This window comes from Eleutherodactylus coqui, chromosome 8 (genome assembly GCF_035609145.1).
Source record: "Eleutherodactylus coqui strain aEleCoq1 chromosome 8, aEleCoq1.hap1, whole genome shotgun sequence".
NCBI classification, from domain to species: Eukaryota; Metazoa; Chordata; class Amphibia; order Anura; family Eleutherodactylidae; genus Eleutherodactylus; species Eleutherodactylus coqui.
Window position 1 is genome coordinate 64,915,496 of NC_089844.1, and position 27,831 is coordinate 64,943,326.

General features: G+C 43.9%; 1 protein-coding gene across 1 annotated transcript in view; it reads right to left on the reverse strand.

Moving 5' to 3' along the window:
* The window catches only part of ITPRID2 (ITPR interacting domain containing 2), a 109,655-nt gene extending 92,412 nt beyond the window's left edge, over positions 1-17,243 (reverse strand). The window contains exon 1 of the mRNA XM_066575758.1: positions 17,183-17,243. The gene's annotated coding sequence lies outside the window, so the exon portion shown is untranslated. The remainder of the gene's footprint in view (positions 1-17,182) is intronic.
* Between the last annotated feature and the right edge of the window lie 10,588 nt (positions 17,244-27,831).

The window sequence follows — 27,831 nt, forward strand, 5'->3', positions numbered from 1 at the left end:
CATCCAGCAATGTCTCTCAGCGTAGCGTCCAGACGTCGCTAGCGCCACTGTTTGAGCACAAGCGCAAGTACGACGCCACGCACCCGCACGCTCAAGCGTTAAACGTGCACATTGCAAAATTGATCAGCCTAGAGATGCTGCCGTATAGGCTTGTGGAAACGGAGGCTTTCAAAAGCATGATGGCGGCGGCGGCCCCGCGCTACTCGGTTCCCAGTCGGCACTACTTTTCCCGATGTGCCGTCCCAGGCCTGCACGACCACGTCTCCCGCAACATTGTACGCGCCCTCACCAACGCGGTTACTGCCAAGGTCCACTTAACAACAGACACGTGGACAAGCACAGGCGGGCAGGGCCACTATATCTCCCTGACGGCACATTGGGTGAATTTAGTGGAGGCTGGGACAGAGTCAGAGCCTGGGACCACTCACGTTCTACCCACCCCCCGAATTGCGTGCCCCAGCTCGGTGGTGGTATCTGCGGGGGTGTATGCTTCCTCCACTAAACCACCCTCCTCCTCCTCCTACGCAACCTCTGTCTTGCAATCAAGATGTGTCAGCAGCAGCAGCACGTCGCCAGCAGTCGGTGTCACGCGGCGTGGCAGCACAGCGGTGGGCAAGCGTCAGCAGGCCGTGCTGAAACTACTCAGCTTAGGAGAGAAGAGCCACACGGCCCACGAACTGCTGCAGGGTCTGACAGAGCAGACCGACCGCTGGCTTGCGCCGCTGAGCCTCTAACCGGGCATGGTCGTGTGTGACAACGGCCATAACCTGGTGGCGGCTCTGCAGCTCGGCAGCCTCACGCACGTGCCATGCCTGGCCCATGTCTTTAATTTGGTGGTTCAGCGCTTTCTGAAAAGCTACCCCCACTTGTCATACCTGCTCGGAAAGGTGCGCCAGCTCTGCGCACATTTCCGCAAATCCCACACGCATGCTGCCACCCTGCGGACACCGGCAACATCGGTTTAATCTGCCAGTGCACCGACTGCTGTGCGACGTGCCCACACAGTGGAACTCTACGCTCCACATGTTGGCCAGACTCTATGAGCAGCGTAGAGCTATAGTGGAATACCAACTCCAACATGGGCGGCGCAGTGGGAGTCAGCCTCCTCAATTATTTACAGAAGAGTGGGCCTGGTTGGCAGCCATCTGCCAGGTCCTTGGAAACTTTGAGGAGTCTACCCAGATGGTGAGCGGGGATGCTGCAATCATTAGCGTCACCATTCCTCTGCTATGCCTCTTGAGAAGTTCCCTGCAAAGCATAAAGGCAGACGCTTTGGAATCAGAAACGGAGGCGGGGGAAGACAGTATGTCGCTGGATAGTCAGAGCAACCTGATGTCTATATCTCAGCGCGTTGAGGAGGAGGGGGAGGAGCATGAGGAGGAGGGGGAAGAGACAGCTTGGCCCACTGCTGAGGGGAGAGATGCAGCTTGCCTGTCATCCTTTCAGCGTGTATGGCCAGAGGAGGAGGAGGAGGAGGAGGGTGAGGAGGATGAGGAGGAGGGGGAAGAGACAGCTTGGCACACTGCTGAGGGTACAGATGCAGCTTGCCTGTCATCCTTTCAGCGTGTATGGCCAGAGGAGGAGGAGGAGGAGGATCCTGAAAGTGATCTTCCTAGTGAGGACAGCCATGTGTTGCATACAGGTACCCTGGCACACATGGCTGACTTCATGTTAGGATGCCTTTCTCGTGACCCTCGCGTTACACGCATTCTGGCCACTACGGATTACTGGGTGTACACACTGTTCGACCCACGGTATAAGGAGAGCCTTTCCACTCTCATTCCCGAAGAGGAAAGGGGTTCGAGAATGATGCTATACCACAGGGCGCTGGTGGACAAACTGATGGTAAACTTCCCATCCGACAGCGCTAGTGGCCGAAGGCGCATTTCCGTGGCCCAGGTAGCAGGGGAGGCGCAGAGATCAGGCAGCATGTACAGCGCAGGCAGGGGAACACTCTCTAAGGCCTTTGACAGCTTTATGGCTCCCCAGCAAGACTGTGTCACCGCTCCCCAGTCAAGGCTGAGTTGGCGGGAGCACTGTAAAAGAATGGTGAGGGAGTACGTAGCCGATCGCACGACCGTCCTCGGTGACGCCTCTGCCCCCTACAACTACTGGGTGTTGAAGCTGGACACGTGGCCTGAACTCGCGCTGTATGCCCTGGAGGTGCTTGCTTGTCCTGCGGCTAGCGTCTTGTCAGAGAGTGTGTTTAGTGTGGCTGGGGGAATCATCACGGATAAGCGTACCCACCTGTCAACCGACAGTGCCGACAGGCTTACACTCATCAAGATGAACAAAGCCTGGATTTCCCCAGACTTCTCTTCTCCACCAGCGGACAGCAGCGATACATAAACAATACGTAGGCTGCACCCGCGGATGGAAGCATCGTTCTCTATCACCATCCAAAACGGGGACCTTTTGCTTCATCAATCTGTGTATAATATTCATCCTCCTCCTCCTGCTCCTCCTCCTGAAACCTGACGTAATCACGCCGAACGTGCAATTTTTCTTAGGCCCACAAGACTCAGTCATATAATTTTTCTAAACAATTTTTATACGTTTCAATGCTCATTAAAGCGTTGAAACTTTCACCTCAACCAATTTTTATTTTAACTGGGCTGCCTCCAGGCCTAGTTACCAATTAAGCCACATAAACCAAAGCGATTAATGGGTTTCACCTGCCCTCTCGGTTGGGCATGGGCAATTTTTCTCAGGTACATTAGTACTGTTGGTACACCAATTTTTGTGGGCCCTCGCCTACAGTGTAATCTAATTAATTTTTTGCCCACCTGCATTACAGCTGACGTAACATCAGCTGTGATGGGCACTGCAATGGGATATATTTATGTTCCGCCGGTGGCTTCCTGGCACCCACCCATGCTGTGGGTCCACAGGAAGTTGTAAATGCATCTGTGTCCACTTCTAAAGAACCCCAGTCTGACTGGGCCATGCAGTGTGGGCCGAAGCCCACCTGCATTAAACATGACATTATTACCTCAGCTGTGATGGGCAATGCAATGGGATATATTTATGCACCGCCGGTGGCTTCCTGGCACCCACCCATGCTGTGGGTCCACAGGGAGTTGTAAATGCATCTGTGTCCACTTCCAAAGAACCCCAGTCTGACTGGGGCATGCAGTGTGGGCCGAAGCCCACCTGCATTAAACATGACATTATTACCTCAGCTGTGATGGGCAATGCAATGGGATATATTTATGTACCGCCGGTGGCTTCCTGGCACCCACCCATGCTGTGGTTCCACAGGAAGTTGTAAATGCATCTGTGTCCACTTCTAAAGAACCCCAGTCTGACTGGGGCATGCAGTGTGGGCCGAAGCCCACCTGCATTAAACATGACATTATTACCTCAGCTGTGATGGGCAATGCAATGGGATATTTTTATGTACCGCCGGTGGGTTCCAGGGAGCCACCCATGCTGTGGGTCCACAGGGAGTTGTAAATGCATCTGTGTCCACTTCTAAAGAACCCCAGTCTGACTGGGGCATGCAGTGTGGGCCGAAGCCCACCTGCATTAAACATGACATTATTACCTCAGCTGTGATGGGCAATGCAATGGGATATTTTTATGTACCGCCGGTGGGTTCCAGGGAGCCACCCATGCTGTGGGTGCACACGTAATTCCCATTGCGGAGTTGTACCTGCCTGTGACTATTTATAAAAAAACGCGGTCTGACTGGGGCATGCAGACACCTTGACAGAATGAATAGTGTGTGGCACATAGGTTTCCCATTGCTATGCCCACGTGTGCAGCTCCAGATGGAGGTGGCACAGGATTGGATTTCTCATTGCTTCTGTACAGCATTGTGGACTATCGCCCCGACCCTTTTAAAGAGGGTCGCTGCCTAGCCGTGCCAACCCTCTGCAGTGTGTGCCTGCGGTTCCTCTGGCAGACGCACTTATAAATAGACATGAGTGTGGCGGGGCATGAGGGCAGCTGAAGGCTGCGCAGGGACAATTTGGTGTGCGCTGTGGACACTGGGTCGTGCGGGGGGGGTTGGGCAGTATGTAACCCAGGAGAAGTGGCAGCGGAGTGTCATGCAGGCAGTGATTGTGCTTTGTTGGAAGTAGTGTGGTGCTTAGCTAAGGTATCCATTGCTAATGAGGGCTTTTCAGAAGTAAAAGTTGTTGGGGGGGGGGGCCCACTCTTGCCGCTATTGTGGCTTAATAGTGGGACCTGTGAACTTGAGATGCAGCCCAACATGTAGCCCCTCGCCTGCCCTATCCGTTGCTGTGTCGTTCCCATCACTTTCTTGAATTGCCCAGATTTTCACAAATGAAAACCTTAGCGAGCATCGGCGATATACAAAAATGCTCGAGTCGCCCACTTCAATGGAGTTCAATACTCGAAACGAACCCTCAAGTATCGCGAAAAGTTCGTCTCGAGTAATGAGCACCCGAGCATTTTGGTGCTCGCTCATCTCTAGTTATAACGCCATTTAAGCAGTGTTACTTTAACCGCAGTATTTTTCATTTTTTTATAAAAATTGAAAAGAATAGGAACAAATTAAAAAATGTAGCATTTATACTATACTGATCGTAACATATGTCTACTGACTGATTTTTTTAAGCCTACATGTTGTTCTGTACTTTAAAAAAAACAAAATGTAAATTGTGATTTTTTTCTATTTATTTTACATATATTCATCAAAAACTGTAGGGTCAAAAGGCTCACTACACCCCTAGATGAATTTGTGAAAGGGTCACGTTTTCAAAATGGTGTTATTTGCAGGGGTCTTCCTTGTTTTGGCAGCTCAGTGACTCTACAAGTGTGCAATGCGCCTGAAACATTTTTAAGCAAAATGTGTATTCTGCGAGCCATTGGGTGTTTTTACCTTCTGGGCCCTGCTCTGCGTGCTGACATAATGATAGAGTTACAATGGGTATAGTTCTAAACATGGAGGAAACAAGGTATCAATTTGGGGGTGCATATCTCCGTTTCCAAGTGTGCTGTACAGAAAATATTGTCTTTAAAATGACATATTTGCAAAAAAAAATTAATTAATTAGTCTCTTCTGCTGATTTGCATTAACTCCTGCAAACAAAATTTGGGATCAAAATAGTTATGACATCCCTGAATGAATAACCTAAGGGGTGTATTTTTCAAAATAGGGTAATTTCTGGGAATATCTATCATTCTGATACTTATGAGCTTCAGCAAACTTTGTTTAGTGCAGATAAGTAAAATGTACTTCAAAATTTTAATAAACAATGTGAAATGTGTAAGAGTCCATTTAGATGGGACGAATGTTGGGCAAACGATGCCTGACACTCATTCTTGTGTGTCCTCGCTCCCGTGCTCCTGCATGGGAGCTAGTAGTGCTGTCTCGCACACAGAGCGGCCAGCAGAGGGGCAGGGCGGCTGCAGGAAATCTCTCTCCTTTCGCTCCCCAGACTCTCTCCATTGACTTAACATAGCAGCCGTTCAGTACTGAACGACCACTATTTACACTGAATGATGAGCGATCAGCTCATCGTCCATCGTTAATGCCACACAAACGATGGATGAAGATCTGATCGCTCATTGTTCAGTGTAAATAGTAGCCGTTCAGTATTGAATGACCGCTGTGTTATGTCAGTGGAGGGGGGCAGGGGAGTGCGAGGAGAGAAATCTCCTGCAGCCACCCAGCTGAGAGCTAACGATACTAGTTCCCGTGCATGTGCACGGAGCTAGTATGTGCGGGGTCAAGTGTTGGGCGTCATTTGCCCGACACTCGCCAGTCTAAAAGGGCGTTAAGTCTCCTAAATTGCTCAAAAATGTAAAAAGCTTTTCAAATTTCCTTCCAAAAAAAAGTGAACAAAAGAAAATATATATCTCATAAAAAAGACTGTACACTACACATGTACTTATATGAGACACTTCAGTTGAAAATAGGAAAAGATAACAGTTTTTAAACATTTTTCGCTAAATTATGTCAGAATTACTCCGATGTGCAAAACCTTTACAGAGTTATTCACTGTTAAAATGACAAGTACTAGATTTGCAAAATTTGGCTTAATCATTAAAAGAACTATCCAGGGATTTTAATTTCTAACCGACACCTTGGAGTTGGCACAAGCACTTCTAGCTGCACTCCGTTGGCGGCTGGTGTCGGTGACATCATAGGTGAGGGATGGGCTGTTGGCACATTGTAATAATTAGGCAAGTCCCTCTTTGTATCACTGCATTAAGGCACAAACTGGCTTTGTCAATAAGGGAGTAAAGTATTCATTGCAAGAATATTGCTGTTTGTTGTGTTCTTCTTAATGCCAAAAGTTATAAAAACCCTGATAGAACTCTTAGGGCTCAGTCACACGGGCACATCGGCGCCTGTGTTACTGCAGCCAGCAGACGGCCGTACCTGAAGATGGACGTCTCTCTGCAGCGCCGGGAGGAAGAACATGTGACCGGCTTCATTGCTAGTCATGTGTTCTTTCATCAGCACTGGAGAGAAACGGCCGTCTTCAGGTACGCCCGTCTTCTAACTGTCAGTCACACGGGCGCATCAGCGCCGGTGTATGGGTGCCGATGCGCCAGTGTGACTGAGCCCTTAACAAGGGCCACCAAATGCAGATGAAAACAAAGAGTAAACCAGATTTCCATTTCAATATGCAAAATCATACATTAACCATCACTTTGATTTAACTAGTTTTTTTTATTAAAACATGTTTGGTTTAGGGGAAATAAGTAATACAGGAAAAGTTTATCCATGGTTGAAGTATTTGTAGCTAGAGGGGAGAACATAGCAAGGCCCTTTAATCTGTACTCTATGATTCAGAACTCTTATTATTTTGAGTCCTTGAGGTTTTTATCCTTCCCTTTTTTGTGAAATCATATTTACTTTGTCTGGAAAGCTTGCCTTGTTTTATTTTCTTAGCCATTTGTACTTGTAAGTTAATAATTAGATAATGCCACAAGAAACTCTGGTTGCAATGTTTGTTTGCATCAAAGCAGTTAAGACTATGATAAGTACCATTGACTTTCCTATTTTGAAACTGAGAAGCAGTTCAATAAAGCCAATTGTAATATCTCGAAAGTATATGTGCAAATTCAAAACCTGGCTTTGACTATTTTCATACATACACTACCAGTCAAAAGCTTTAGATCACTTCAATTTTTTACATTAAAACAGTCCAGCAAAAAATATGAAATGGTTCAGAGGTTCAATAGTAAGTTAAAAACATAAAAAAATCTGTAATTTTAATCTGAAACACAACAATAGTCAGAATTTATGATTTTGACCTTTTTCAGGGAACACGAGGACAGCTGTTTTGCAGCACAAAAAGTTAATCATAGTTTGAAATTAGATGCAAACTATTCCTACAGGTGTATCAACATTTGCAGATGACTTTCAAGCCCTCTGATTCTATAAAACCAGTGCTGGAACAGGGCAGAATTTGGACAGTTTTCCTATTTAGGACAGAGTACACTGCTTTCATAATGGCAAGAAAAAGGTTATTAACCAAAGAAGACAGATAGACGGGCAATTGGTACCATTAGAAGTGTAGGTCTGCCCTACTGAGAAATTGCTAAGAATATCAAGGTGGCAATCAGTACACATCCTATTCCATCAAAAGGCACTTGGAAACTGGAGGAAACTGAGACAGGAAGAGGTCTGGCAGACCAAATGCTTCTACAAAATCAGTTTTTGAGAGTCAACAGTTTGCCTGAATGGTACCTCACAGCACAAAATCTTTAAGTGCAGCAAAAATAAAGAAGTTCCCATTTCAACTGTGAAGAGAAGACATCTATATGCAAGTTTAACAGTATCAGTATGGAAGCCACTGCTAAGGTTGCAAAAAAAAAACTTGTTTGGACTACGTCCAGTGGACTACTGAAGAGTGGAAGAGGTTCTTATGGACTACTGAATCGAAATTTGACATCTTTGGTACATCATGTAAGGCTTTGTACAACATCAAGTAGGGCAAAGAATGGTTCCTGACTGTGTGACACAAACTGACAAACATGCAGTTATCTAAAGCTGTTATATTAGCTAGAGGTGGCTACTCTGAAGAGTCAAAAATCTAGATTTAATTTAGTGAAGCAAAGTTCCTGCATTATTTTTATGCATCTTAAAGGGATTGTCCCGAGGCAGCAAGTGGGTCTGTACACTTCTGCATGGCCATAATAATGCACTTTGTAATGTACATTGTGCATTAATTATGAGCCATGCAGAAGTTATAAAAAGTTTTATACTTACCTGTTCCGTTGCTGGCGTCCTCGTCTCCATGGTGCCGACTAATTTTCGCCCTCCGATGGCCAAATTAGCCGCGCTTGCGCAGTCCGGGTCTTCTGCAGTCTTCTATGGGGCTCCGTGTAGCTCCGTGTAGCTCCGCCCCGTCACGTGCCGATTCCAGCCAATCAGGAGGCTGGAATCGGCAATGGACCGCACAGAAGAGCTGCGGTCCACGGAGGAAGAGGCCATCTTCAGCGGTGAGTAGAGAAGTCACCGGAGCGCGGGGATTCAGGTAAGCGCTCCGGTGAGCTTTCTTTACCTCCCTGCATCGGGGTTGTCTCGCGCCGAACGGGGGGGGGGGTTGAAAAAAAAAAAAACCCGTTTCGGCGCGGGACAACCCCTTTAACTTGTTTATTTGTTCTGTGCTTTCATTTCAAAGTACATTTGAGTCATTAAACTGTGTAAATATCAATAAAAACTGAAAAAATGTTGGTGTTCTTAAACTTAAATAAATAATGAATCTTGTTATGTGTATAGCGCCAATTGATTCCGCAGCATTTTCAGGTTATTTACCCCCTACCAAGCTGGGTACTCATTTTACCGACCTCAGAAGGATAGAAGGCTGAGTCAACCTTGAGCCGACTACCTGAACCTGGTAGGGATTGAACTTGCAACCTTCAGGTCATGAGCGAGAGCTTAGGACTGCATACTGCTGCCTTAACACTCTGCGCCACTATAGTATATATCCTTAGTCATCACATGAATGTAGCTATACTTTACTCAACTGATAATAATACTTCAGCAAGAGGATAAGACACTCTCTGTACAACCACTGTTATTGAGACGGCACCATCCCAGAGGGAACTCCAGGTTATATTTCCCTTACTCCATATATCATTAGTGGTAAAACAAAGTGCACAAATGTAGAAATTGAATTATGAATATTTTTATTTTGGGGAAATCCATCACAATTTGACTTCTGCTGTGAAGAATCCAATTCTGTCACTCGTCCCTTCCAGGTTGTGTATTCTGCACTTTTCTTCTGGCTTCCAAGTCACATGACCAGCACTCTGACTCTGCTTTGTGTCCTGCAGTTAATTGGTCAGCTTTATGTCAACTTTCATAAAGAAAAACTGTCTTTGTTGCCCATAGCAACCAATCACAGAGCACCTTTCATTTTGACGAGCAGAATACAAAATGAAAGCTGCACTGTGATTATGTCTCCCACTATCATGTTATAAAGAGATAGATAATATCATTAAAAAATTGGCTGCAAAGGTGAACATAGCCTATTACGGGGTTGTCCAACCATAGCAAATTATCCCCTATCCAGAGGGTAAGCAATAACTTGTTGTTCACTGGGGGTTCAATTACTGAGACCCCTATAGATGCCTGGAATGTAGCCCCCAGCATGTCCCACAATGTGGGCAGTAAAATGTATGCATGCACACCTCCGCTCTATTCATTTCAATGGGATCACCAGAGATAGCCAATTTACGCGCTCGGCAGTCCCATTGAAATGAATGGAGCAGAGGGGCACATGCACCTTCTCCATTGCCTTACTTGGGGATGTGCCAGAGCTGCATTCTCAGCATTGTGTCCCACCTTCATAATCTGAAATCATATGAAAAGATGATTATGATTATTGTCATTTTAGGTAAAGAAAGATGTTGCAAGGGTTGTGATATATAAATTCCAGGCCTAATAATTATATTATGGAAAAGAGCCAGGCACGTAGACCTTTGGATGCATCTTTAGCAATGTAAAACTTAATTATAGTAGCGGGAACTGCCAGCACATGCATCCTTTTCCTAAAACAGTCAAAACCTTCTTGGAATAAATAATGGTTTAAGGAATGTATAAGGAGCACCAGGTCAAACTACAATGCAACATAAAGTATGTGGCTTAAGCACATGAAAAAGAACATTTTTCACGTAGCCAGTGCATGCACTAAAATTGCTAATTAGTTAAAATATTGACCTACTTTCATATAGAGTTGACATAAATGGAAGCACCTCAGTTAATTGGGGCAATAACGTTTAACTGTTTAATGTGACACATTTTAGAAGCTGTAACTAACTAGCTCTTATTAATGATTACAAAGTGTGCAGTGAAGAGAATCTGCCAACAGACAGGCTTCTTTATACTTGGGCATCAATTAGTTGGCATCTGTGCATTAAAGGAGATAGCCAAAGCAGACAGCCACAACAAAGAATGTCTTTCACACTAGGTGCCAGGGAAGAGTGTGTGTTTGTGTTGGTGTGTGTGTGTGAGGGGGTTATGCAACAAGCATTTCTATCTTGGCCAGGCCTTTAGACAGGGTTAGGGCAGTAAACTAAATCTATGCCACATAGAAAAACCTTGCTATAACACAGATATGCATTTTACAGCCAGCTCATTCATTCCACTAGGCTGCAAGGGAATTAAAAACAGTCAGCAAGGGGTAAATGCTGTTTTATCTACAGGACGTTCCTTGTTGAAACTCCCAGATCAGGTGTTTAAGGACCAATTACTGGCAACCTCACACCCTCTAGTTTAGTGTTTTAGAGCATATCATATAAGATATTATAACTGCATAATTTCCGGGCTATGTATCACTATGGGAGCGGCAGAGCACAATGCCACAAGCTGTGACAGTGTGCTCTGCCTGCACAGTCCCACAGAGAACAAAGCAAGGGCTTTGAAAAACCAGCAGAAGATGAGGTTGCCGGCAGATCGGCAATCTCCTGCTTTGTTTACAGGTTGCCATAGAGACCATCGGCTTGTCAGAAGCAAGCCGATGGTCTCTGTGGCAGGGAGAGCTTAATGCTTGGCTGTCAGAGGACAAGCAGGTACCAGCTCTTACAGCAGAGATCAGAGAAAACCTCCGATCTCTGCTGTGTTAACCCTTTACATGCGGCAGTCTATGTGACTGCAGCATGTAAAGGGCTGTCACTGCAGCATGTAAAGGGCTGTCACCATCGGACCCCCGGAATGTGATCAGGGGTCCTGATGGGTCCCTGTGGAAGTCCCCTAAAGGGACAAAAATAAAAAAATAAAAAAGTTATAAAATTATAAAAAAAACAATAAAAACACTTGTCTCACTTTACTTTGTAAAAAAATCAAAAATACAATCACACATGTGGTATCCATGCGTGGTAATGACCCAGAGAAGGAAGTTAATACATTATTTAACCCCTTAATGACATGGCCCCTTTTTTTCTTTTTTCCCCATTTCTTTTTTTCCTCCACCCTGTTTAAAAAATCACAACATGTCATGCAAAAAACAAGCCCTTATATGGCCATGTCAATGGAAAAATGAAAAAGTTATGGCTTTTGAGACGCAACTGCAAAATTAGTTGAAATTCAATGATTAGACCATTTTAAAAAACCTGCCCTGGTGGGCACGACAGGGTGGTAGGAAACCCGCCACTCAAGGGGTTAAGTATGGTCATTCTCTAAAAATACAAGCCCAAGCCCCCTCCTGCTGCCTCTAGCTCTAAAACATCTCTCGGATATGATCTTTCCTCAACCTTGAGTCAATTAAAAAATGCTACTGCATGCTCTTATCATTTCTTGTCTAGACTACTGCAAGATCCTTCTCTGTAGCCTTCTATCCAATGCTCTTGCGCCCCTCCAATCTATCCTCAATTCTGCTGTCCGGCTAATATAAAGGTTTGGTTTGGCCTGTTCACCGAATCTTGGTACAAAGTTTGTGTTGGTCCGAATTAGTTTGAATCCAACTGGAACTTCACCGATACCCCTAAAACTGATATCTAGCACTGTCTAAGAGCCAGAAAAGCCATATATAACACTTTTAGGTTACATAAGAGTGTATTTTCTCGTTTTTCTTCTTCTCCTTTTTCTTTTAGCAGGTTAAGCTGAGGCAAACTGTCCAAGGTTTTGGTTTTCAGTGAACCAAGCTTTTAGCAAAACTTAACCTGAAACATGGTTCAATTGTTTCACTTTGCTCAACATTAGTCCAGAGAATCCAATTTAATATATTATCAATTACATATTAGACTGTCCACAACCTATCCCCTCCATACATCTCTGACCTAATCTTCCCATACCTCCTTACACATAATTTCCAATCCTTACAAGACCTTCTTCTTTGCTCTTCTCTAATCTACTCCTCATATAACTGTCCCCAGGATTTCAACAGTGTGCTACATATACACTGGAACTCGCTACCCAACATGACTCTCCATCACATTGGAAAGCTCTAAAAAGAACCTGAAAAAGCTACCTCTTCAGAAAAGCCTACAATCTATAGTAACCATCACAGGAGTAGTAGGGGAAGTGTACCACTCCACCACAAAGGCAAGGTTGAGACACTCACCTCCAGGTCTCCAGACAAAAACATGACCATAATCAGTGCCCAAACTAAACCTAGATTCATCACTAAAGACCAGCCACCCACTGTCGCTTCTGTTTGCACTGGTGTCATGAATAACAAAAGTGGAGTCAAAAAAAATATTGTGATGAATTCATAACTGAGAATTTTAAAGTATATATAGTACTAGCTGATATACCCAGCTTCGCCCGAGTTAATTTGGTACTGGTGTTTATCTGGTGTTCACACGGAAAAGCTTATGAAGTCGCGGTTACTTTAGAGATAATGAGGAAAAACATATGTTCACCATTTTGCATAGTTCTCTGCGTTACCCAGGAAACACCACGGGGAGGTAACCATGCAACATTTCCTTTATATAAAATGACATCAGGAAGTGAGAGAATTAGATTACGTACATAAAATTTGGACGCTAATTCTTTTGCGCATAGAATTGAATAATGGAGTTGGGACCCTTTAGCTTTTCCTATTTATGACATAATCAATGCTCCTGCCAAATTTCCCGTTTCTATGACACCGGAAAGTGAAAAAATTACATTCCGTATGTAAAATTTGGACGCTAATTCTTTTGCGCATAGAATTGAATAATTGAGTTAGGATCTATTAGCTTTTCCGATTTATGACATAATCAATGCTCGTGCCAAATTTCGAGTTTCTATGACACCGGAAAGTGAAAAAATTACATTCCGCACGTAAAATTTCGACGCCAATTCTTTTGCGCTAGAATTGAATAATCGAGTTGGGACCTATTAACTTTTCCTATTTATGACATAATCAATGCTCCTGCCAAATTTCCCGTTTCTATGACACCGGAAAGTGAAAAAATTACATTCCGTACGTAAAATTTGGATGCTAATTCTTTTGCGCATAGAATTAAATAATCAAGTTGGGACCCGTTAGCTTTTCCTATTTATGACATAATCAATGCTCGTGCCAAATTTCCCGTTTCTATGACACCAGAAAGTGAAAAAATTACATTCCACACGTAAAATTTCGACACCAATTCTTTTGCGCTTAGAATTGAATAATCGAGTTGGGACCTATTAACTTTTCCTATTTATGACATAATCAATGCCCGTGCCAAATTTCATGTTTCTATCACATTGGGAAGTGAGAGATTTAGATTATGTACGTAAAATTTGGACGCTAATTCTTTGGCGCATAGAATTGAATAATGGAGTTGGGACCCATTAGCTTTTCCTATTTATGACATAATCAATGCTCGTGCCAAATTTCCTGTTTCTATGACACCGGAAAGTGAGAAAATTACATTCCGCACGTAAAGTTTGGAGGCTAATTCTTTTGCGCATGGAATTGAATAATGGAGTTGGGACCCATTAGCTTTTCCTATTTATGACATAATCAATGCTCGGGGCAAATTTCAGGTTTCTATGACACCGGAAAGTGAGAAAATTAGATTCCGTACGTAAAATTTGGACGCTGATTCTTTTGCACATAGAATTGAATAATCGAGTTGGGACCCATTAGCTTTTAATATTTATGACATAATCAATGCTCGTGCCAAATTTCCCGTTTCTATGACACCGGAAAGTGAAGAAATTACATTCCGCACGTAAAATTTCAACGCTAATTCTTTTGCGCATAGAATTGAATAATTGAGTTGGGACCCATTAGCTTTTCCTATTTATGACATGATCAATGCTCGTGCCAAATTTCCCGTTTCTATGACACCGGAAAGTGAAAAAATTACATTCCGCACGTAAAATTTCGACGCCAATTCTTTTGCGCTAGAATTGAATAATTTTCCTATTATGACATAATCAATGCTCGTGCCAAATTTCCTGTTTCTATTACACCGGAAAGTGAAGAAATTACATTCCGTACGTAAAATTCAGACGATAATTCTTTTGCGCATAGAATTGAATAATGGAGTTGGGACCCATTAGCTTTTCCTATTTATGACATAATCAATGTTCCTGCCAAATTTCCCGTTTCTATGACACCGGAAAGTGAAAAAATTACATTCCGTATGTAAAATTTGGACGCTAATTCTTTTGCGCATAGAATTGAATAATTGAGTTAGGATCCATTAGCTTTTCCTATTTATGACATAATCAATGCTCGTGCCAAATTTCCCGTTTCTATGACACCGGAAAGTGAAAAAATTACATTCCGTACGTAAAATTTGGATGCTGATTCTTTTGCGCATAGAATTGAATAATCGAGTTGGGACCCATTAGCTTTTAATATTTATGACATAATCAATGCTCGTGCCAAATTTCCCGTTTCTATGACACCGGAAAGTGAAGAAATTACATTCCGCACGTAAAATTTCAACGCTAATTCTTTTGCGCATAGAATTGAATAATTGAGTTGGGACCCATTAGCTTTTCCTACTTATGACATAATCAATGCTCGTGCCAAATTTCCTGTTTCTATGACACCAGAAAGTGAGAAAATTACATTCCACACGTAAAATTTGGACGCTAATTCTTTTGCGCATAGAATTGAATAATCGAGTTGGGACCTATTAGCGTTTCCTATTTATGACATAATCAATGCTCGTGCCCAATTTCCCGTTTCTATGACACCGGAAAGTGAAAAAATTACATTCCGCATGTAAAATTTCGACGCCAATTCTTTTGCGCTAGAATTGAATAATCGAGTTGGGACCTATTAACTTTTCCTATTTATGACATAATCAATGCTCGTGCCAAATTTCACGTTTCTATGACACCAGAAAGTGAAGAAATTACATTCCGTACGTAAAATTCGGACGATAATTCTTTTGCGCATAGAATTGAATAATGGAGTTGGGACCCATTAGCGTTTCCTATTTATGACATAATCAATGCTCTTGCCAAATTTCCTGTTTCTATTACACCGGAAAGTGAAGAAATTACATTCCGTACGTAAAATTCAGACGATAATTCTTTTGCGCATAGAATTGAATAATGGAGTTGGGACCCATTAGCTTTTCCTATTTATGACCTAATCAATGCTCGTGCCAAATTTCACGTTTCTATGACACCGAAAAGTGAGAAAATTAGATTCCGTACGTAAAATTTGGACGCTAATTCGTTTGTGCATAGAATTGAATAATCGATTTGAGACCCTTAAACTTTTCCTATTTATGACATAATCAATGCTCGTGCCAAATTTCGAGTTTCTATGACACCGGGAAGTGAGATAATTAGATTCTGTACGTAAAATTTGGACGCTAATTCTTTTGTGCATAGAATTGAATAATCGAGTTGGGACCCATTAGTTTTTCCTATTTATGACATAATCAATGCACGTGCCAAATTTTAAGGTTCTATGGCATTGGGAAGTGTCAGATTTAGATTATGTACGTAAAATTTCGACGCCAATTCTTTTGCGCTCGAATTGAATAATCGAGTTGGGACCCAATTACTTTTCCTATTTTGGAGATAATCTATGCGTGTGCCAAATTTCATGTTTCTACGACATCGGGAAGTTGGAGAACTTTTGGCGAGTCAGTCAGTCAGTCAGTGAGTCAGTGAGGGCTTTCGTCTTTATATATATAGATAGTATATCAAACTATTTTGATAAGATTTCCCCAGCAAATTGTTGACAATGGGAGTTGGTTCCTTAGTAGAGATGAGCGAACGTACTCGGATAAGCACTACTCGTCCGAGTAATGTGCTTTATCCGAGTACCTCCCCGCTCGTCCTGAAAGATTCGGGACGCGCTGCGGAGCGGGGAGCTGCAGGGGAGAGCGGGAAGGAACGGAGGGGAGATCTTTCTCTCCTTCTCTCCCGCCCGCTCTGCCCCGCTCCCCGCTGCGACTCACCTGTCAGCAGCGGCAGCTCCCGAATCTTTCAGCACGAGTACAGCGGTACTCGGATAAGGCACATTACTCGGACGAGTAGTGCTTATCCGAGTACGTTCGCTCATCTCTATTCCTTAGCTTCAAACTTTTGTACCAATGGAAACAGATTGGCAGAAATATAGTCTTGAGGCTTAGAGGGTACCACAACTCCCAAATATTTGAATTTCTTCACATTTTGTAATTGTGTATGTACTGATAAAATAGTCCACCAGAAAGGAATATAAAGTAAGAATCACAGATTTTCCCCAGTAAATAGTGAGATCTGACATCTTACCAAATATGTAAAAGATGAACATGACAGGACTCATTGATCTACTCACATTCCCTGCATACAACAACTGGTCATCTGTATATAATGAGATATGTTTCTCAATTTCTCCATACTACAATCCAACTATATTGGGTGATTGCCTTCTCAATTCAGCCAGGGGACCAATTGCCAAGGCAGGAGGGGACAGAGGTCACCATTGCCTTGTTCCTCTCTTTAACACCATCCATTCAGAAAAAAACGACCAATTACTCTTACTGTTGACCCTGGCATTGAATAGAGCAGTTTAACTGATTCCACAAACTTTTTACTGAAATACAGCCTATGAAGAATAGCCCACAAATAGTTCCACTCGACACTGGCAGTGTCAAGTGAAAAAAACGTTCTGCTCCCACAAACTCAATGATCTGTCTAAAGATTCAGATAAAACCTCCTTAAATTAATAGCAGTTGATTTATTTAGCATGAAGCCGGACTGATTCTCATGTATTAAATAAGTCATCTAAATGTAATCTATTCATAAGTACCTTCTCCAAGATTTTAACATCAGCTTAGGAATTAAGACAGTCATAGCAGAGGTAATTGCTGAACTACTCACCATAATCTTTGAAAATTCCTGGAGAACAGAAGTCCCAGAAGACTGGAAAAGGGCAAACGTCATCCCTATCATTAAAAAAGGGAAGAAGGTGAATCCAGGAAACCACAGGTCAGTGAGCCTGACTTCTATACCAGGAAAGATCTTTGAACAAATTATTAAACAGCATGTATGCAAGTACTTGGATGAGAATGGAGTAATTAACCAGAGCCAGCATGGGTTTGTAACAAACAAGTCATGTCAGACTAATCTAATTTCCTTCTATGACAGAATCACGGACTGGGTTGATCAAGAAAATGCAGTGGATATAGTATATCTTGACTTTAGTAAAGCATTCAACAACGTATCTCATACCGTAATCATTGAAAAAATGAACAAATATGGGATTGACAAGGCAACTGTTAGGTGGATTCACAACTGGCTGAGTGCTCGTATTTAAAGAGTGGTCATAAATGGCTGCACATTCAATTGAAAGAATGTGTCAAGTGGGGCACCACAAGGCTCTGTCCTAGTCCCAGTATTGTTCAACATTTTTATAAATGATCTGGAGGAGGGAATTGAGGGGAAACTGATCAAATCTGCCAACAACACAAAGCCAAGAGGGATAGCTAACACTAGAGATGAGAGAGAAAGGATTCAGAAAGATCTAGAAAAGCTTGAACAGTGGGCGGTGACTAACAGAATGGTATTTAACAAGGAGAAATGCTAAGTCCTACATATGGCTAAGAAAAATGAAAAAAGCACGTACAGAATGGGAGGAATTGGGCTAAGCAGCAGCACGTGTGAAAAAGACGGGTATACTAATAGATCACAGACTGAACATGAGTCAACAATGTGATGCAGCAGCAAAAAAGGCAAACAGAATTCTGGGATGTATTAAGAGAAGCATAAAGTCTAGATCACGTGAGGTAATTATCCCCTTCTACTCTTCCTTAGTTAGACCTCCTCTGGAATACTGTGTCCAATTCTGGGCACTTCAATTTAAAAAAAGACACAGACAAACTTGAGCAAGTTCAGAATAGAACTACCAGGATGATGAGTGGTCTGCAAATCATGTCCTATAAGGAATGGTTAAAGGATCTGGGAATGTTTAGCTTGCAAAAAAGAAGGCTAAGAGGAGACTTAATAGCGGTCTATAAATATCTGCAGGGTTGTCACAGTGCAGAGGGATCAGCCCTATTCTCATTTGCACAAGGAAAGGCTAGAAGCAAATTAGATATTAGAAAAAACTTTCTGACTGTGAAGATGATCAATGAGTGAAACAGGTTGCCATGGGAGGTGGTGAGTTCTCCTTCAATGGAAGTCTTCAAACAGAGGCTGGACAGACATATGTCTGGGATTATTTAGTGAATCCTGCTCTGAGCAGGGGGTTGGACCCATTGACCTTGCAGGTCCCTTCCAACTCTAAGATTCTGTGATCTCTCATTGATTGTGAAAGTATGCCTTCATGCAATGATTCATTAAACACCATCAATAAATGTGGCAAAAGCATATCCTGTTAGTGCTTAAAAAATTCATTTGGAAGACCATCCAACCCAAGTGACTTTTCATTAGGAAGTGCTGCTACTGCATTACTTAACTTATTCAGTGTCAAATGAGCCTCTAACATCACTCTGGTCATCATACAACATTAGCAATTGCACCCAAGTCAAATATTCATAAACATCTTCACAATCCACACTTAACTTAGAAGCATACAGATTTCTAAAATAGAGAAACAATATCTCCAAAATTTCATCCTCCTTTATAACCAAAGAACTATCAAGCCTTCTCAATGCTGCCACTTAAGACAATGATGCCTGTGCCTTCATCATAGAAGCCAAAAAAGGACCCTCTTCTTCCCCTTTCTCAATGATCTTACGCTTCATAAAAAGACGCTTATTTATTGCAACACCTCTCTCAGATCTGCAACTTGAGAATATCCCTTTCCAATTCCTTTCCCACTGAATAGTGGGAAAATAACTATATACTTGCTCTGCATCTAAAGCTTATTAATGAATTGCCCTGATGAAATACCAAGATTTAGAGTTATGTAGGCTAATCTATATATATAAAATTGAATGTATGCGTGTCTGTGTGTGTGTCTGTTTGTCCTTTATGCGCTACTATACCATTCATCCGATCGCCATGAAACTTTGGGAAGTTGTTAAGTACACTCCTGGAAAGATTACTGGCATAGTACATTTATGCTATGATAAATGGCACGCGTGCGAGCGTCGTCGACAGTTACGCCCCCCCCCCCCACGTAGATCGTTTGATTTCCATCATTGCCACTAATTCTCTCACTTCCCGATGTCGTAGAAGCAGGAAATTTGGCACGAGCATTGATTATGTCGTATATAGGAAAAGCTTATGGGTCCCAACTCGATTATTCAATTCTAAGCGCAAAAGAATTAGAGTCCAAATTTTACGTACGGAATCTAATTCTCTCACTTTCCAATGTCATAGAAACTTGAAATTTGCCACGAGCATTTATTATGTCATAAATAGGAAAAGGTAATGGGTCCCAACTCGATTATTCAATTCTAAGTGCCAAAGAATTAGCATCCAAATTTTACGTACGGAATCTAATTTTCTCGCTTCCGAATGTCATAGAAACTTGAAATTTGGCACAAGCATTGATTATGTCATAAATAGGAAAAGCTATTGGTTCCCAACTCGATTATTCAATTCTAAGCACAGAAGAATTAGCGTCCAAATTTTACGTACGGAATCTAATTCTCTCACTTCTCGATGTAATTTGGCACGAGCATTGATAATATCATAAATAGGAAAAGTTAAAGGGTCCCAACTTTATTATTCAATTCTAAGCGCAAAAGAATTTGCGTCCAACTTTTACATACGGAATCTAATTCTCTCACTTCCCAATGTCATAGAAACTTGAAATTTGGCACGAGCATTGATTATGTCATAAATAGGAAAAGTTAATAGGTCCCAACTCGATTATTCAATTCTAAGCGCAAAAGAATTAGCGTCCAAATTTTACGTACGGAATCTAATTCTCTCACTTCCCAATGTCATAAAAACTTGAAATTTGGCACGAGCGTTGATTATGTCATAAATAGGAAAAGCTAATGGGTCCCAACTCAATTACTCAATTCTAAGCGCAAAAGAATTAGCGTCCAAATTTTACAAATGGAATCTAATTCTCTCACTTCCTGATGTCATATATATATATATATATATATATATATATATATATATAAATGAATGTATGTCTGTCTGTCTGTCCTTTATGCATTACTACACCATTCATCCAATCACCATGAACCTTTGGGAAGTTGTTGAGTACACTCATGGAAAGATTACTGGCATAGTACAACTATCCTACGATAGGTGGTGCGTGTGCGAGCATCGTCGACAGTTATGCCCCCCAGACAAAGATCATTTAATTTCCATCTCAAGCACAAAAGCAAAAGGCATTACAAGCAAGCGTGTTCAACTACAAAATGACGCATCCGCCGAACGTTTCGCAAGACAATTGCTGCATATTGATAATGCTGAGGTAAAATGAAAGCTGTGCTGTGATTGGTTGCTATTTCTTATATTGCTGAGGTAAAATGAAAGCTGTGCTGTGATTGGTTGCTATTTCTTATACTGCTGAGGCAACATGAAAGCTGTGCTGTGATTGGTTGCTACTTCTTATATTACTGAGGTTACATGAAAGCTGTGCTGTGATTGGTTGCTATATATTATGCCGCTGAGGTTAAATGAATGCTGCGCTGTGATTGGTTGTTATTTCTCTTACTGCTGAGGTAACATGAAAGCTGCGCTGTGATTGGGTGTTATATATTATAAAGCTGAGGTAACATGTAAGCTGCGCTGCGATTGGTTGTTACATATTATACCACTGAGGTAACATGAAAGCTGCGCTGTGATTGGTTGTTATCTAGATATATAAAAACGAATGAATGTATGTCTGTCTGTCTTCGCAGCAACGCGCGACGGGTAAGCTAGTCTTATATAAATGTCTTCATAGCATCCCACACTATAGACACTAAGAAAGAGTCAATATTAATCTGATAAATTCCAATAGAGCCTCCTCCGTTCTAACAGGTTCAACCAAAAGGGATTTAACCTCCAAACTCTATCCAAACTAAATCCCCCACGATTCATAATGACAAATAGAGTGGAGAGTGATCAGACACAGTTTGTGGTAGATATTCCACTCTACAAACGCAAGGAAGCATAAATGAAGTACTTATCGGAAGATCTATTCTAGAAAATGTATTATGTGTACTGGAATAACAAGAGTATTGTCAAACTTCCAGATTTCCCAACCTCCACAGATCACATAAACTTAATTGAATTCCATTAAAAAACATGCACAGGTAGTTAGGGAAAGAGAAGGGTCTTTATTGCATCTATCCAAACAGGGATCCAGACAATTATTAAAATTGCCCACAATTAATATTGAAATAGCTTGGGATATAGCCACAAATTCCATCACATTCTTAATATATTCACTGGAATGTGGAAGGGAGAAATATATCACCACCAAAAACTATTTTTTGCACAATAATACATTCAAGACAAAAGAATCTTCCCATAGAATCTATAAAAGATGACTCACACTTAAAGGAGATATTTTTATGAATCGGTACACTTACAGGTAGAGATGAGCAAGCACACTCGTCCGAGCTTAATGCTCGTTCGAGTATTAGGGTACACGAGATGCTCGGTACACGAGACCAACACCACGCAGTACTCAAGTCAATTGCATTTCCCTTCCCCGCATGTTTAGCGCCATTTTCTAGCCAATAGACATGTGGGGAAGGCATTACCACTTCCTGCTATAACATGCCAGCCCTCTCCCCCCCACAGTAGTGAGTGGCTGGCGGGATCAGGTGACTGCCGAGTACTTAAAATGGTCCCGCCCGCGGCTCGCCTCAGACGTATGCTGGCAGAGGTTGGGGAACGTGCTGCTGCTGATATAGGGAAAGTGTTAGAGTAAGATCCTGTCTTCAAGAACCCCAACGGTCCGTCTTAGGGCTACTCCTCATCGTGTGCATTACAGTTGTGGCTGGCTGGGAGCAGTAGTGCACCAATATGTTTTTAAGCATCTAGGGCTGTGCAGGCCATTTCAGCTATACTGTTCTGTGTGTGCAGTATATTACGCAGAGTTTAGGGACAGAGCTGCTTATATAGGAAAGGTTTTACAGTCGTGATCCTCTCTACAAGAACCCCAACGGTCCTTCTTAGGGCTACTTCTCACCGTGTGCATTATTGTTGTGGCTGGCTGGGAGCAGTAGTGCACAAATGTCTGCAGTGCATTAGACCGAGGTCTCAGCGTGAAACAGAAATCTAATATTTCCTAGGCTACTGCAAATCATTTCAGTTATACCATTCTCAGTCTGCAGTGCATTACACAGATTTTATGGACAGAGCTGCTGAGATAGGGAATGTTTTACCGTAGGGAACCTCTCTACAAGAACCCCAACGGTTCTTTTTAAGGCTACTTCCCACCGTGTGCATTATAGTTGTGGCTGGCTGGGAGCAGTAGTGCACCAATTTTTTTATTACACATCTAGGTCTGTTCCCAGCCTTTCAGTTATAGCGTTCTCAGCCTGCAGTGCATTACACCGAGGCCTCACCGTGAAACAGCACTCTAATATTTCCTAGGCTACTGCAAAGTATTTTGGTTATATCGTTCTCAGTCTGCAGTGCATTAGACAGAGGTCTCACCGCTAAACAGTACTGTAATATTTCCTGGGCCATTGCAAACTATTTCAGTTATACCGTTCTATGTCTGCAGTGCATTAGACAGAGGCCTCACCGCTAAACAGTACCGTAATATTTCCTAGGCCACCACAAAGTATTTCAGCTCTGCCACTGTGGAGAGCATCTCACAATACCCTTTCCTTGGAGGGTTGAGATAGCCGCAGTTACTAGCACTATCCACTGGCTTTAGAGTCTTCTCCCACTCCATACAGCCTCTCTTATCTACAAGTCTCTGTGAGCGGTAAATTACCCTTAGGTATCAGCGCAAGACAGCGGGTTAATTTTTTCAAGTCACAGCATAGAGTCTTTGCTACCTACAAGTCTCGGTGAATTAGTCACAGTTGTCAGCGCTGTACAGTGGGGTCATTTATTTTGGCCCTGCTCTATCCTTAATCCACCATGATGAGGAGTAGGGGTAAGGGTCGAGGACGTGGACGCAGACGCGGGTGTCCAAGTGAGGGTGTGGGCACAGGCCAAGTTCCTGGGCGGGGTGAATCACAGCCGGCTGCTGAGGGATTAGGAGAGAGGCTCCCCAGATTCATATTATAATTTGCTGGTCCGCGAGGTAGACCTTTATTACAAACAGAGCAGTGCGAGCAGGTCCTGTCGTGGATGGCAGAAAATGCGTCCAGCAATGTATCGACCACCGAGTCTTCTTTGCAGTCCACTACTCCTGGCCAAGGGACTGCAACTCTCAATCCTCTGGCTGCTCCTCCTTCCTCCCAGCCTGCTAATTCCATGAAAATGACATATTCTGAGCAGGCAAACTCCCAGGAACTGTTCTCGGGTCCCTGCCCTGAGTGGGAAAAAATGGTTCCTCTCTCACCTGAGGAGTTTGTCGTGACCGATGCCCAACTTGGGAAAGTTCCCGGAGTCCGGGTGATGAGGCTGGGGACTTCCGGCAACGGTCTCAAGAGCTTTTTGTGAATGAGGATGATGAGACACAGTTGTCTATCATTGAGGTAATAGTAAGGGCAGTAAGTCCAAGGGAGGATCGCACAAAGGTTTGGAGGAAGAGCTGCTGGACGATGAGGTAACTGACCCCACCTTGCTTGCTAACCCTAAGACAGGGTTTCAGAGGGGGAGGCAAGTGCAGCAGCAGGACAGGTTGGAAGAGGCAGTGGGGGGCCAGAGGGAGAGGCAGGCCCAGAGCCAATATTCCCCCAACTGTTTCCCACAGCACCCCCTCATGGCAAGCCTCCGTGCAAAGGGCTAGGTGTTCAAAGCTGTGGATGTTTTCTAGTGAGAGCGCGGACAACCGATGAACAGTGGTGTGCAACCTGTGCCGCACCAAGATCAGCCGGAGAGCCACCACTACGAGCCTCACCACCACCAGCTTGCGCAGGCATATGATGGCAAAGCACCCCACAAGGTGGGACAAAGGCCATTCACCGCCTCCGGGTCACACCCCTGCCTCTTCCCCTGTGCCACAATCTGCCACACAGATCCAATCCCCCTCCCAGGAAGCAGGCACGAGCGCCTCCTGGCCTGCACCCACGCCCTCACCTCCACGGTCCTCCACTCCATCAAGCAATGTCTCTCAGTGCAGCGTTCAGCTGTCACTAACACAAGCATTGGATCAAAAGCGGAAATACACCACCACCCACCCGCATGCACAAGTGTTAAAAGTGCACATTGCCAAATTAATCAGCCTGGAGATGTTGCTGTACAGGCTTGTGGAAACGGAGGCATTCAAAAACATGATGGCGGCGGTCTCGCGCTACTCGGTCTACAGTTGTGCCGTTCCCCCCCTACACCAGTACGTCTCCCGCAACATAAACTGTGCCCTCACCAACGCGGTTACTGGGAAGGTCCACTTAATCACGGACACGTGGACAAGTACTGGCGGGCAGGGTCACTATATCTCCCTGACGGCACATTGGGTGAACTAGGTGGAGGCTGGGACCGTCTCAGAGCTTGGGACCGCTCACGTCCTACCTACACCCAGAATAGCGGGTCCTACCTTGGTGCTGGTATCTGTGGTGTTTTATGCCACCTCCTGCTCCGCTACCTCCACCTCTCAAGTAAAAAGTGTGAGTGTCAGTTTTATGGCTCCCCAGCAAGACTGTGTCACCACTCCCCAGTCAAGGCTGAGTCGGAGGGAGCACTGTAAAAAGATGGTGAGGGAGTACATAGCTGATCGTACCACCGTCCTCCGTAATGCCTCTGCTCCATACAACTATTGGATGTCAAAGCTGGACACGTGGCAAGAACTTGCGCTGTGCGCCCTGAAGGTGCTGGCCTGCCCTGCCCTAGTGTCCTGTCAGAGAGGGTGTTTAGTGCAGCTGGGGGAATCATCACGGATAAGCGTACCCGCCTGTCAACTGCCAGCGCCGACATGCTTACACTCATAAAGATGAACAAAGGCTGGATTTCCCCAGACTTCTCTTCTCCACTGGCAGAGAGCAGCGGAACCTAATGATTCTTTTTGCTGAAACAGGAGAAAAATGCATCCTCTATCACTACAAAAAAGGGGGAATTAGCTTTGCCAATGATTCTCAGATATTATTACTCCTCCTCCTACTCCTCCTCCTAAAACAGCATGCCATCACGCTGAACTGCCAATTTTTCTGCAGCCCAAAAGGCTCTGTAAATGTTATGGGGGCCTGCCTATACTCTTGCTACAGAAATGTTACTGGGGTCCGCCTATACACTTGCTGCTGAAAGGTTTGAGGGGTTCGCCTAAACTCTTGCTACAGCAATGTTACAGGGGTCTGCCTATACTCTTGCTATAGAAATGTTACAGGGGTCCGCCTATACTCTTGCCACATAAATGTTACTGGGGTCCGCCTATACTCTTGCTACAGAAATGTTACTGCGGTCCGCCTATACTCTTGCTACAGAAATTTTACTGGGGTCCGCCTTTACTCTTGCTACAGTAATGTTACTAGGGTCCGCCTATACTCTTGCTACTGAAAGGTTTGAGGGGTTCACCTATACTCTTGCTGCTGAAAGGTTTCAGTGGTCCGCCTATACTGTGGGTGCACAAAGGTTTCCCATAGCAGTGTTCAACTGCCTGACACATACACAGAATGAAGTGTGTGGGGATACATGGATTTCCCATAGCTTTTTAACTCACGGCACCTTGGGTCACACAAGGTGGAGGCTGGGACCGAGCCTGACCCAGGGCCCGCTCACGTACTTCCCACATAGAGTATTGCGGGTCCTACCTCGGTCATGGTTTCTCGGCCTTATTATACCACCTCCTCCTCCTGCTTGGGGTCTGGGGATCAGCGCTGGGCAACATGTATTTTCTCTCGTGTTACCACAGTTATCTGAGACAGTGGTTTGGGCCAAACAAAAGGAGCGTTACTGCATTAATGAGGCATTCACAGCTGCACTAGCATCCGAGTCCACTTGAGGCCCACGATTACTGAGGGTGTGGGCAGAGGCCAAGGTCCTGGGGGGGAAGAATCAACTGCGCCATGTTTGGCCTATGGAACTTCTTTGTGGTTAATCCAGTCTTTGGAGCGATGAAAGCAAGCGTAACTGATTTAATGAGACATTCACAGCTGTACTAGCATCCGAGTCCGCTTTATGCCCATGATTACTGAGGATGTGAGCCAAAATCGATGTCCTTGACTGGGTGAAACTGCCTTGTTTGGGCGCTCTGTTTTCTTTATGTGTTATACCGACTTTGACTTTCATGGGCTCGCCTATGCTGTGGGTGCACAAAGACTATCCATTGCGTTCGTTTACCTGTCTGGCACAAATACACTGACTGACTTGGCTAGGGTGCAGACGGCTTTCCCATTGCAGTGTTTTACCTATCTGGCAGAAATACACTGATTGACTAGGGCAGAAGTGTGGGTCGAGGTCCTGGGCAGGGTGAAACTCTGCCATGTTTAGGCACGCTCTTTTCTTCATGTTTAATTCTGTCTTTGAGTTTCATGGGCTCACCAATGCTGTGGGTGCACAAAGGCTTTCCCATTGCATTGTGCAGCTATCTGACACATACAAAGTATGAATTGGGCAGAAATGTAGGCTGAGGCCGAGGTCCTTGGCGGGGTGAAACTCTGCCATGTTTGGGCACTCTCTGTTCTTCCTGTTTAATACTGTCCCTGGGTTCCGAGGGCTCGCCTATACTGTGGGTGTACATAGGCTTCCCCATTGCATTGTTCAGCTATCTGGCACATACAAAGAATGAATTAGGCATAAATATGGGCGGATGTGGAGGTCCTTGGCGGGGTGAAACTCTGCCATGTTTGGGCACTCTGATTTCTTCATGTGTAATACTGTCTTTGAGTTTCATGGGCTCGTCTATGCTGTGCGTACACAAAGATTTCCCATTGCAGTGTTTTACCTATCTGGCACAAATACACTTACTGACTTGGGTAGGGCGAAGAAGGCTTTCCCATTGCGGTGTTCAGCTATCTGACACTTACACAGAATGAATTGTGTGGGGACACATGGATTTCCCATTGCTATGTAACTCGCAGCACCTTGGGTCAGACAAGGTGGAGGCTGTGACCGAGCCTGACCCTTGGCCCGCTCATGTGCTTCCCACACAGAGTATTGTGGGTCCTACCTTGATCATGGTTTCTCAGCCTTATTATGCCACCTCTTCCTGCTTGGGGTCTGGGGATCTGCGCTGGGGGACATGTATTATCTTTTGTGCTACAAATTAGCACAGTTATTTGAGATACTGGATTGGAGCATTCACAGGAAGCGTTAGTGATTTCATGAGACTTTCACAGGGTCACTGTATACCTGTGGTGGCTACTTTTGCGACACATCCAGCTTCCAACCAATCTTTGGTGTTAGTATGTGCTGATGCATTGTGGAGATGTGTAGACGTGCTGGCACCTGAGTCCCCTTTATGCCCACGTTTGCGGCTCCTGACAATTTTGTGACGGAGGTGGCACGGGATTGAAATGATAATCGTACATCAATTTATGATCAATTGTCATCAGCATTGTGGGCTATAGCCC